The following is a 10,989-nucleotide window of genomic DNA, read 5'->3' on the forward strand; positions in this document are numbered from 1 at the left end:
ATAAGTTGTTTACAAAACGCACGAATCAAACAACTAAACAGCTTATCCAGAATAGTGGTTGATTGGTCATTTGTCCAGAGTCAGCTGTTCTCAAAATGCACTAACCAAACAACCAGTCAGCTTATCCGGATCAGCTAGTCATCCACAAATTATCACGATAAAATGTTTATCAGCATAAGCTAGATAAGCTGCAGGTGTCTAAACAGTCCCTAAGTATGTGGTGGAGGATGGAAGGGATAAGGGATGACGTTTAAGTATGTGGGTCGTGTGGGTAAGTTGAGATGTGGTTTCTACTGTGTAATAAATTACTAATATTATTTAAAGTGCAGGACTTTAAATTACTAATATTATTTAACTAAAAAAATATTAATTAAAACAGGTTTTAATATAATTCATGATTTAAATTTATATTTTTTAATTACTTTCATAAATTAATTTTAATTTAATTAATATTTTTTAATTAATAACTAAATATTAATTAAAAATATTAATATCAACAACAACAACAAGAAACCTTTATCCTACTAAGCAGGGTCGCCTGCATGAATTAATTCTAATAAATGTCTATTTCTACATTTTTTAACATAAGTCGAATCTAAAACATCTACTCTCTTTACTGGATCATTAGATGGTCAATCTTTAATATGGCCAAACCATCTAATGAGCTGTTTTGACAGCCCCAGTTACATAAACCAGTCAGCCATGACACAGATCAAGGTTAAGAGGAGGAGACACTATGAAAGAGAGGCTGAGAAGAGAGTTAAGAAGAGGAGGATTGCTACAATGGATGTCGGGTGGGCAATGTATCCCCACCATGGTTTCCTCGTATATTGTAAGTTAAAGCGGTGTTTTAGTTTTTTAACATTACAAATATTAATTAATTAATAAATATCGTAATTCATACAAATTAATATAGTTTGTGATTTAAATTGATTAAAAAGAATTGATGTTATTTAATTACTTTCTTAAACAAAAAATAATGATTAATTAAAATTTTAATTCAATTAACAAAATTTTAATCAATAAATAAATATTTTTCAAAAATTAAAGTTAAAAAATTCTAATTTTAAAAATTTTCCCCATATTTCAAATGAACATTAATCTAAATTAATCTTAATTTAATAATAATATTTTTAATTAATAATTAAATATTAATATCAACAACAACAACAAGCTTTTATCCCACTAAGTGGGGTCGCCTATATGAATCCTTCTTCTCCATTGCCTGAAATTGAGTGTCATATTTTTATTTAATTCTAATAAATTAAGATCTTTTTTTATACAATATGCTCAAGTCTTTCTAGGTCCACACTTGTCTTTCTTAACATAAGTCGAATCTAAGACATATGTTCTCCTAGCTGGATCATTAGATGGTCAACGTTTAATATGACCAAACCATCTAATGAGTCGTTTTGACACCCCCTATCACACAAACATGGCACAGATCAAGGTTAAGAGGAGGAGAGACGGTGGAAGAGAGGAAGAGAGGAAGAGAAGAGAGTTAAAAGAAAGAATTGCTACAATGATTGTGGGGTGGGCAATGGATCCCCACCATGGTTTCCTCTTCTATTTGTAAGTTAAGGCAGTGTTTTAGTTTTTTAACATTACAAATATTAATTAATTAAGAAAATCATAATTCAAAATAATTAATATAGTTTATGATTTAAAGTGATTAAATAGAATTGATATTATTTAGTTATTAAACTAAAAAAATGATTAATTAAAATTTTAATTCAACTAAAAAAATTTTAATTAATTAACAAATGTATATTAATAATTAAAGTTGAAATTTTCAATTTTTAAAAATTTTGCCCATATTTCAAATGAGCTCTCCTCATTAATTTGACAAGGTCAGAAGAAATTATATATTTTTTATACATAGAAAATGAGCCAACACAAATCTCGAGGAGATCAAATGGTAGAAATAAAAAGAAATACAATAAGGGAGAGACTCCCGAAGGAAGACCAAAGGGCTCGTCTTCTTAACCAGATGCAGCCTCCTTAACTGGAGTTGAAGGCCGACCGGGTGATGCCGCCCGACCAAAGGACAAAGGTCAATTCAACCAAGAGGACATAATGAGTGATCCTATTGAGATGACTGATATCGATATTATGACATAAACGAGCGTGAACTTTTTAATTTGGCCATCAAATTGTAGAGACGTCATGGGTACGCTGAGATTGATAAGGAGGTAGGAGATTAATCATAGAGATAGTAGATGTCTCTTGATTTTGAAGATATTTTTTTTTTCATATCATGTTGAAACTCAGCTTTCACTAAGCGAAGCTCCTTCAAAAGTCGTGTGGCAGAACAGGCTTCATCGTCTTCGTTTTAAAACGATGAAAATTCACGATTCTTGCAATATAATAATCAGAGACGTTTTGAAAACACTCCGTCGTCGAACATAAACTTTTCAGGCGAGTCGAACAGTTCTCCAAACTCTACAAGACCTTAGATGTTAGATTGTTGATTGAAGACATCAAAGTTTTTTGTAAACAACTTTTTTACATCAAATTTTTCTTTCAATCAAAAACTGTTAGTGATATCAATATTAACAATCTTTTAGATTTATTAGAGGTAAAGGAGGCAGACCAAGAACTTTCAAATTGAAATTATCAATAAAAGAATAATTTAATATTTTTTCGAATATCTGTTTTATTTGACATTGTAAATCGAGGGAGATAATGCATGCATATGTTCATACTCGGTCTATGGACATTTTAAAAATTAAACATTTACTAATTCTCCATATAAATTTCAACATACATTTGAGCTTATGTCTCATTTATTAGTGCCTTACTTTTAATTATTAAAATATTAAAAAAACTAAAATCTAATTATGTTGAAAACCTAATGATATAATATATGCATTGGATGCACGCCAATGGGAACATTAAATAAGTCTATTGGAATTGACTCTGTATCAATGGAATCTCATCATCCATACATAGCGAATTGGTATGGTATATTCATACCATAACATATGACCAGTAAGAACTATAATTCTTATCGATACTGGAACTCATAGGGAAGAAAATGGATTTATGGATGGAATCAAATATGCAGTATTTACAGAAAAAAGTATTCGGTTATTGGGGAACAATCAATATACTTCTAATGTCGAATCAGGATCAACTAGGACAGAAATAAAGCATTGGGTCGAACTCTTCTTTGGTGTCAAGGTAATAGCTATGAATAGTCATCGACTCTCGGGAAAGGGTAGAAGGATGGGACCTATTTTGGGACATGCTCAATATCATTTTAGATAGAAGATCTGCGCAGAGTAGGAAATGCTGCTTTTCTTTGACTTTGAGAATCTGGCAAGACTTTTAAAAAAATCTTAATTCAAAATGCAATTAAAATGAATTAAAATTTAAGATTTTAAGTAAAAATTATTAAAATTAAACTTTACTATTGTTATTAAAATTATTAAAATTTAAGATTTTAATTGTAAATCATACGCATATCGAACAAATATATTATTGTCGATTTTTCTACTGGTAAAGTCAAATATCACTAGTGTAATATTATTTGTTGCAATTAAATAGTCGATAAAATTTTGTAACTTACATCAAGATAATGAAATCTTTTCAATTGAGTAAGACCTCGTGATTTTTGTCATTTTGACTCTTCCAAGTAAAAATATTGTTCATCTTTTTTGTTGATTTCTTTTTTACTTGTGTCTGTTGGATCTTCGTACAACACTAAGATGTCAGTAAATCACTCTACCGCTCTAAATTTATCAACACACAACAAATATATACATCTTATATGTAAGCAATTTTAATGAAGTCGACATCAACTTAACCGAGTCAGCGTCAAAATCTTTTTTTTTTACAAATTATATAACCATCTAATTTCAATAACGCCAACAAAGTCTAATGTCGTTGGCTAACTAATTATTATTTTTTTCATAGTTATAGCCATAAAATTTCATTAATGATATTTTTAATTACATCCTTCTTGAAGCTTATTGCTTGCCATTGCTAACCCCAAAAGCTACCATCAATCTGCATATTATAATTTGTTATTTGTATTATTATTACTAATATTTAATTGAAAAAGCCTAATTAAGCTTGACAATTGATGTTACGTTGCACCAACAATAAGTAATGTCAAGTTTTATGATGTGTTAACAAATCATAAGTATTTGACTATTAAAAGGTGATAATAAGTACTACTTTCATATGATGCTTGTAATTATAAAAATTTGGGTTTGAGATGGGCAAATATAAAAATTTTCAGTGCTATGTATGTAAAAAGCCCAAATTAAAAATTATTTAATTCTTCAATTAATATTTGAAGAAATTTAATTTTGGCATCATTAAATTTGCAAAGGTTATGTATTTGATATGTAGATACATAAGAATTGGGTGGTATGTATGTAAATGCCCCCCATCAAATAAACATCAGCATTGCTCTATACTCTCCCCACTATTGACAGGAAACATTAAACTGAAAAATTATGAATTAAAATATCTGATCTGTATGGGATTTATGTTATTCAGGTTTGTAACTTAGGAAACTAGAAATAAAAGAGCGCGACAATCAAAAGGAATCAAGAGCCCAACTGATGCTGCTCTGCTTCAAAAGGTTCTACTTCGGCGGCCGGCGGCGGTACGGATATAGTATATCATCAAAGGTTTCTTTGATGTAGATGCCCGCCCGGTTCAGATTCCTCGCGACGCCCGAAGCAACCAAGCCGGCATTTCTCGAGAACCTGCACATAATCAATCAAGCATGATCGAGTTAACATTCTCTATGCGGAGGATTTTGCGGGTACATCAATGATTTTAGCAAGAGAAGTGTCACAATAATCCCCTGACTCACTGCAGGAGGTCACTTTAGTCTCAAAGTCTATAAAAGTGTTAATTTAGAAATTAAATCTTTTAATATATAGAAACTTACAAATGTAGCACACAATTCTTATGTGTTTACGTATCTCACACCTAAATTTTTACATACATATCAATTTGTTGCTTTAAATATATGCATGAAGTATATATTTAACTTTTACAAAGTGGTAATAGTTTTTATGTGATTATAAAGATTTGGTGTTATGCGTGTAAAGATGAGAGTTTAGGTGTGAGATATAAATACATAAGAATTGTGTGTAAATGCCCCTTTAATATAAACTGAAATAGTTCGCTCGGAGGATTATTTCAGACTCAATTTAAAAAGAGTTTGGGGACTAAATTGACATTTTTATAGACTACGGAACTAAAATGACCTCCTATAAAATGTCAGGTGACTATTTTGGAACTTTACTGTTCGAGTAGCTTTTTAGAAAGTAGAACTTTCCTGGACATGAACTCTTCACCCATGGCCTGTGCTGGTTTGTAGGGACGAGCATGAGAACGAGCGCTAGCATCTAGAATTCAGCCAATGAATAAAGAATGTTAGCATTTTTTTTTAATAATTGCAAATAAAAGATAAAATATTGAGGCAATTGCAAAATATTAAGTTTTAAAAGTTATGTATGTATAATTCTACTGCCAATTACATAACATAACATTCAAATAAAGGGAACTTTAGTTTTTACAAAGTTCATGCAGAAGTAAGGTGACATATATGTAAGAACTAAAGTTCATGTGTTAGATATGTAAATACATAAGAAGTCACTGGTATGTATGTAAATCTTCCTTAAAAATTTAATAGATCTTTATGTCGTTTATTAAGCTGTTTCTTATGAATTGTAATGAGTGTGGGACAGTGGAAGTCATGGAAGCTTATCTTGTTTACTTTCCTCTTCTATTAAGATGGATGTACGTAAAATTAGGAAGAATAGACATGTAAGGAGTAGCACCCATTGGAAGAATAGACATATAATAAGGCCCCAAAAAACAACTATAGGTCCTTTGGAGAGAAAAAAGTGGAGAATATGGAAGGATTTCAGATAGGGGCAGAAATTACATAAAAAATTTACACAAAAGAGAAAATGAATAATGAGGATTCATAAAGCCAACCCCAAATACTAGGGAAGATGAATGTTTGTTGCAAGTAGTGATGTCAATGTGGCTCGTTGTTCGCGAACAGCTCGTGTTCGGCTCGTTAAGCAGTTCGTGTTCGGCTTCGGCTTATTCGTTAACCCTAACGAGTCGAACACGAACAAATTTTTAAGCTCAAAAATGTAAATGAGCCGAACACAAACAAAAGTTTGTTCGCTCGTGTTCTGCTCGAATTGGCTCGAACACAAACACACGCACACACAAAATAAATATTCATAAAATTAAATATTATAAATTATAATTAATTAATTTTTATACAAACAATTCTTTTAGAAAAATTATTATTTTAAATTTATTAAAAAATTAATTATTATAATAATTTTATATTCTAACGAGCCAATTTCAAGCCGAACACGAACATGAATAAAATTTTCAAGTCGAACACGAACACACTGCTTACGAGCCATTTCGAACACGAGCCCAGCCTAAGCTTGCTCGGGCTTGGCTCGTTTACAGCCCTAGTTGCAAGGATATATGAAGTAATAGGAGGCAAAATACCAAATTGGAACTTAGTAGATATCAAAGATTTGGCAAGAAAATCTGTGTTCATAGTATTCATGACATTACTTTAAAGGAAGATTTACATACATACCACTCAATTGCTACAATACCAACAGCTAAACTTCAATTTTTTCATACATGACGCCTTACCTTTTGATGTGATATAAAAGCTTTATGTGACATAAACGTGAAAAGTAAAATTTAAGTGTTACATATGTAAATACATAGGAATTGGTGGGATCAAGTATGTATGTAAATGCTATGTAAATGCCCCTAAATTAAATAGGAACCACTCAATATTATTTTTAAACTCTACGAACACCTTAAAATTTCCTCAATTTTGAGAATTCCATTTTACTTACAGAATGAATGAAAATAAAATAAACGTTCTCTGAAAGCATGCTTTCTATAAACAAGCAAACAGTGGGCCTCAAATTAAGCTAACAAGATTGAGATCACCTCTCAATAAACGAATTGTTGCTGTTAGTAGTATTGTAAATAATTAAGCATTCTACTAATCATCATAACTTTATAAAATCAACAGCACAGGCAAAAAAAAGTTAATCCTCATTGTAATTATCATCGCCGCTCAACAAAACGAGCCAAACAAATCAGAAAGCTAACACTCTTAGCCGCAGTTGCCATCAATTTCAAAACCAAATTACCAAAGCAGCAAAAATTTAGAAATAAAATAAGATAAAATAGATATACTGAACTTGAATACTAGTTAAAAGCAGAATGAGGCTAAGTTCAAGTTTGAGTAAGTGAAGAAAAATAAGGTGAGATTGTATTCATATGTTTAATTTGTTATACCAATTCAATAATATGACAACAGCAAAAAAACTACAGCATGCAACAAAATTAAAAAGAAACAGCAAGAAAAACCTGAGCATTTGGTCAAAAACATGCAACATTTCTTTAAACAAGCAGAGAAACAAAATAAAAAAAGAGAAATCACATATCGTACAACACGATTCTTATCTATTTACATATCTAAAACCCAAGGTTTGATATTATGCTTATAACACCTTGGTGTCATAAACATATGAATGAAAAGGTAAATTTCAATTTTTAAAAAGGTGGTGATGGCCATATTTTTTATCTGACTTAAAGATTTGACTGGCATGCATGTAAATATGAATGTTTAGGTGTTAGATATGTAAATATATAAGAATTGTGTGGTATGAATGTAAATGTCTCCACATGCATTATCAAAATGATTATCATCACATAGCATTATCAATTTTTGTACATGGAGAACTACCTTCCTTGCTATGAACATGCGCAGAAGCATGGCCAGTATTTGATACTCGTCGATCCACCAATAGCTGAGAAAGTATTATGTGTTAGAAAACAATCTAATATTTATGAGGCGCTTCCAAGAAAGTAGAAGTACTCAAGTCTGATAAACTAAATAAGCAATGGAATAGAAAATAAGGAATTATGAAATTAAGATTAGTCATTACAGTTTCTTTTGAATTTATATGTACTTCAAATATAAATTATAGTGCTATTATGAGTATCTAGTTAGGTTTCAAAAGCATATACAAATCATGAAATAAACCATTCAGCAGAAGTGAACATAATGACTCCAAAATACTCTTCTGAATTTTAATGTTAGTGTGATGACTAACAAGCTGCGAGCGATGCCTTAAATAGTTAGTAAAAATGTCTTATTTTTTCTTTATTTTAGATGCATTCTATTTGCATTCACAGTTCTTCATGGCTTTCACTATATAGTAGGAATTCGTGTGTAATCAACCTAGCTTCCAATACAGGCTGACGTCACCATGTATTTACTTCTACAAGAAAGGAGGGCATGATCTACGCAGTAAGAGGATATAAAATTAAGAGAAATTTACTTACCTAGCACTCAATTCTTATGTATTTACACATCTCACACCTAAACTTTCATATTTTCGTACACAGCATTTTGGTGTATTTCAATTTTAAAAAGTGGTAATAGTTATATTTTATTTGATATTAAAGATTTGAGTGTTTTGTTTGTAAATATGAAGTTTTAAGTGTAAAATATGTAAATACATAAGAATTGTGTGCTATGTATGGAAATGACCCAAAATTAATCTCTGCTTCTTTTGAAAGTGTTTGCACGGGAAATAATCCATGCAATGGTACATTAAAAATGGCCTGAATGTTCTAAAATTCAGAGAAAAAATCCTCAACAACTTCAATTGAGTGTCATCAGAAAAATTATCATTGGCGCACTCCTTAAAATCTAAAAAATAAATACACAACCTGTTTACAACCTTTATAATTTGATAGTATTCTCTCTAGAAATTAGGACAAAACAATATTTTATTTCTCCAAACCAAACAATCCAATCATAAATATATAAAATAAAAGATAAACACCTACAATTAGAGAGTTAGGCGACCTCTCCCAACTCTTGAAATTAGAGAGGTAAGAAATCTCTCTCAAATCCTAATCCTAAGACTCAAAACTTGTATAACCCTAACCCTAAACATACTAGTCCTATTTACACTAAACAATAATAAATGTCAAAAGACAAAACTGTCCATAGGCACACAAAAGACAAAATTGTTCTTAGGCGCACAAAAGACAAAATTGCTCTTAGGCTAGGCACCGACGTAACAATACTCCTATCTCAAAAAACATATTATGCTTAAGATGGAAAAAATCGATGTTGGATCAGATAGTATGAATCTTATGAGGTTTCATCATCTGGCAATCAATTCCATTTTATTAGAAATTTGTAGTGATCCTTGGAATTCAAAATTTCGTCTTATGTGCATCCGTCGGCCGCACCCAAATCGGATGGTGTCTTGGCTTCCAATCTATCTTAGAGATTGTAGCCTCAAGCAGCTAATCTCGTAGCTTATCAATCACTGAAATCTCTGACAACTCTGTCTGATGTGTCTCCTCCATTTATATCAACCTCGATCATGCTTGCTCCTTTTTTTCAAGCCGTTCAAATGGCGTGCTTCTATTTCATCCAAGTGTTGTCTTTTGAGTTCACTCGTAATTCCTTGGCTCATTACTGCAGCTCTCGATCCACCTAAAGTATCAAAACTGCCCTGATGTCACGTGAAGTTCCTCTCGTTGTTGTTGGTCGTGTTCGTTCTCGTCGTCGTCTCACGATCTTGCAGTTAGAGGAGGCAATTTTGAGTGAAAAACTATGAAGTTCGCCATCATTTTTCTCATGGCTGTGAATCTCCACTGCAACTGCTCCTCCATAGCTGAGAAACCTCTATCTTAAATCAATTGTGGCTCAACTCACCCTTTAATTTCTCTGCTAAAACATCCACTTTCTTAGCAGCTATTAGTCCCGGGAAAATTTCGAACCACAATGGCAAAATTTTTGTACCCTAAAATCTCGTCTTCACTTCCCAACTAGCTCTTATTGCGACTGCACCGTAAGTTAGTGAAACGGGATCACGTCAATCTCATCGCCGCTTCACTGGAGACTACAGAGTAGACGTTTGGTCACAAAAGAGCAATGGGATGTTATGATCCCATCAGCCTTCCCTATGAATCACGACTGAATCGCGAGTTTCAATCACAAAACTCCAATATGTCACTCCGTACAGTCATGGTCCTGTACGTAGTGATCCCGCTACGATCACATCATCATTGGCCCTGCATGTCGTGATCCTGATGCTTGTGTCCCTGCTAGCTCCAAATCGTGATTGTATCGCGATGAAAAACTGGACTGAGTCACTCTGTACGCCGTGATGTCCTCGTTGCTTCACAGCTAGCTCTAATTGTGACTGAAACACGATGAAAAAGTGGGAGGACAAAAGAAAAACTTTTGAGTCTCTTTAAGCCGCGATCCCTTCATTGTCTTCTCCGCAAAATTATTAACTGCAATCTCGTCATTGCCTTCTTCGCAAAGAAATTAGTTTCGGGACTTGGTAAGCCATGATCCCATCGTTACCTTTCTATGAAGAAAGTTCTTTAGTTTTCAGTCTCTATAAACCCTGATCCCTTCGTTGCCTTCTCCGCAAGGTCTAATTGCGACTATAAAATGATCCTGCATCTTGTACTACGTCGAGATGTCGTCAGTTGCTTCTCTTGTTGGTTGTTTTCCAAATCTTGCTCTCATACCAATTTGATAGGATTTTCCATAGAAATTAGAGCAAAATAAATATTTTATTTCTCCAAAACAAACAATACAACCATGAATATCTAAAGTAAAAGATAAACACCTACAATTCGAGAGGCAAGCGATCTCTCCCGATTCCTAAGATTCTACAGGTATGAAATCTCTCCCAAACCCTAACCCTAAGACTCAAGACCCAATTTCATACATAACTCTAACTCTAAGCATATTAACTCTATTTATATTAAACAATAATAAATGAGAAAAGACTAAATTGCCCTTAGCACACAAAAAAAAATTCCCTTGGATTAAGCATCAGCGTAACATAATTCTATTGGAGAAATTTACAAGTCATGAAAATTAAATTTATCGTAGGGCAATTCTCTAAGGGGATGGTT

Source organism: Phalaenopsis equestris, unplaced genomic scaffold (assembly GCF_001263595.1).
Source record: "Phalaenopsis equestris unplaced genomic scaffold, ASM126359v1 Scaffold000002, whole genome shotgun sequence".
Lineage (NCBI taxonomy): Eukaryota > Viridiplantae > Streptophyta > Magnoliopsida > Asparagales > Orchidaceae > Phalaenopsis > Phalaenopsis equestris.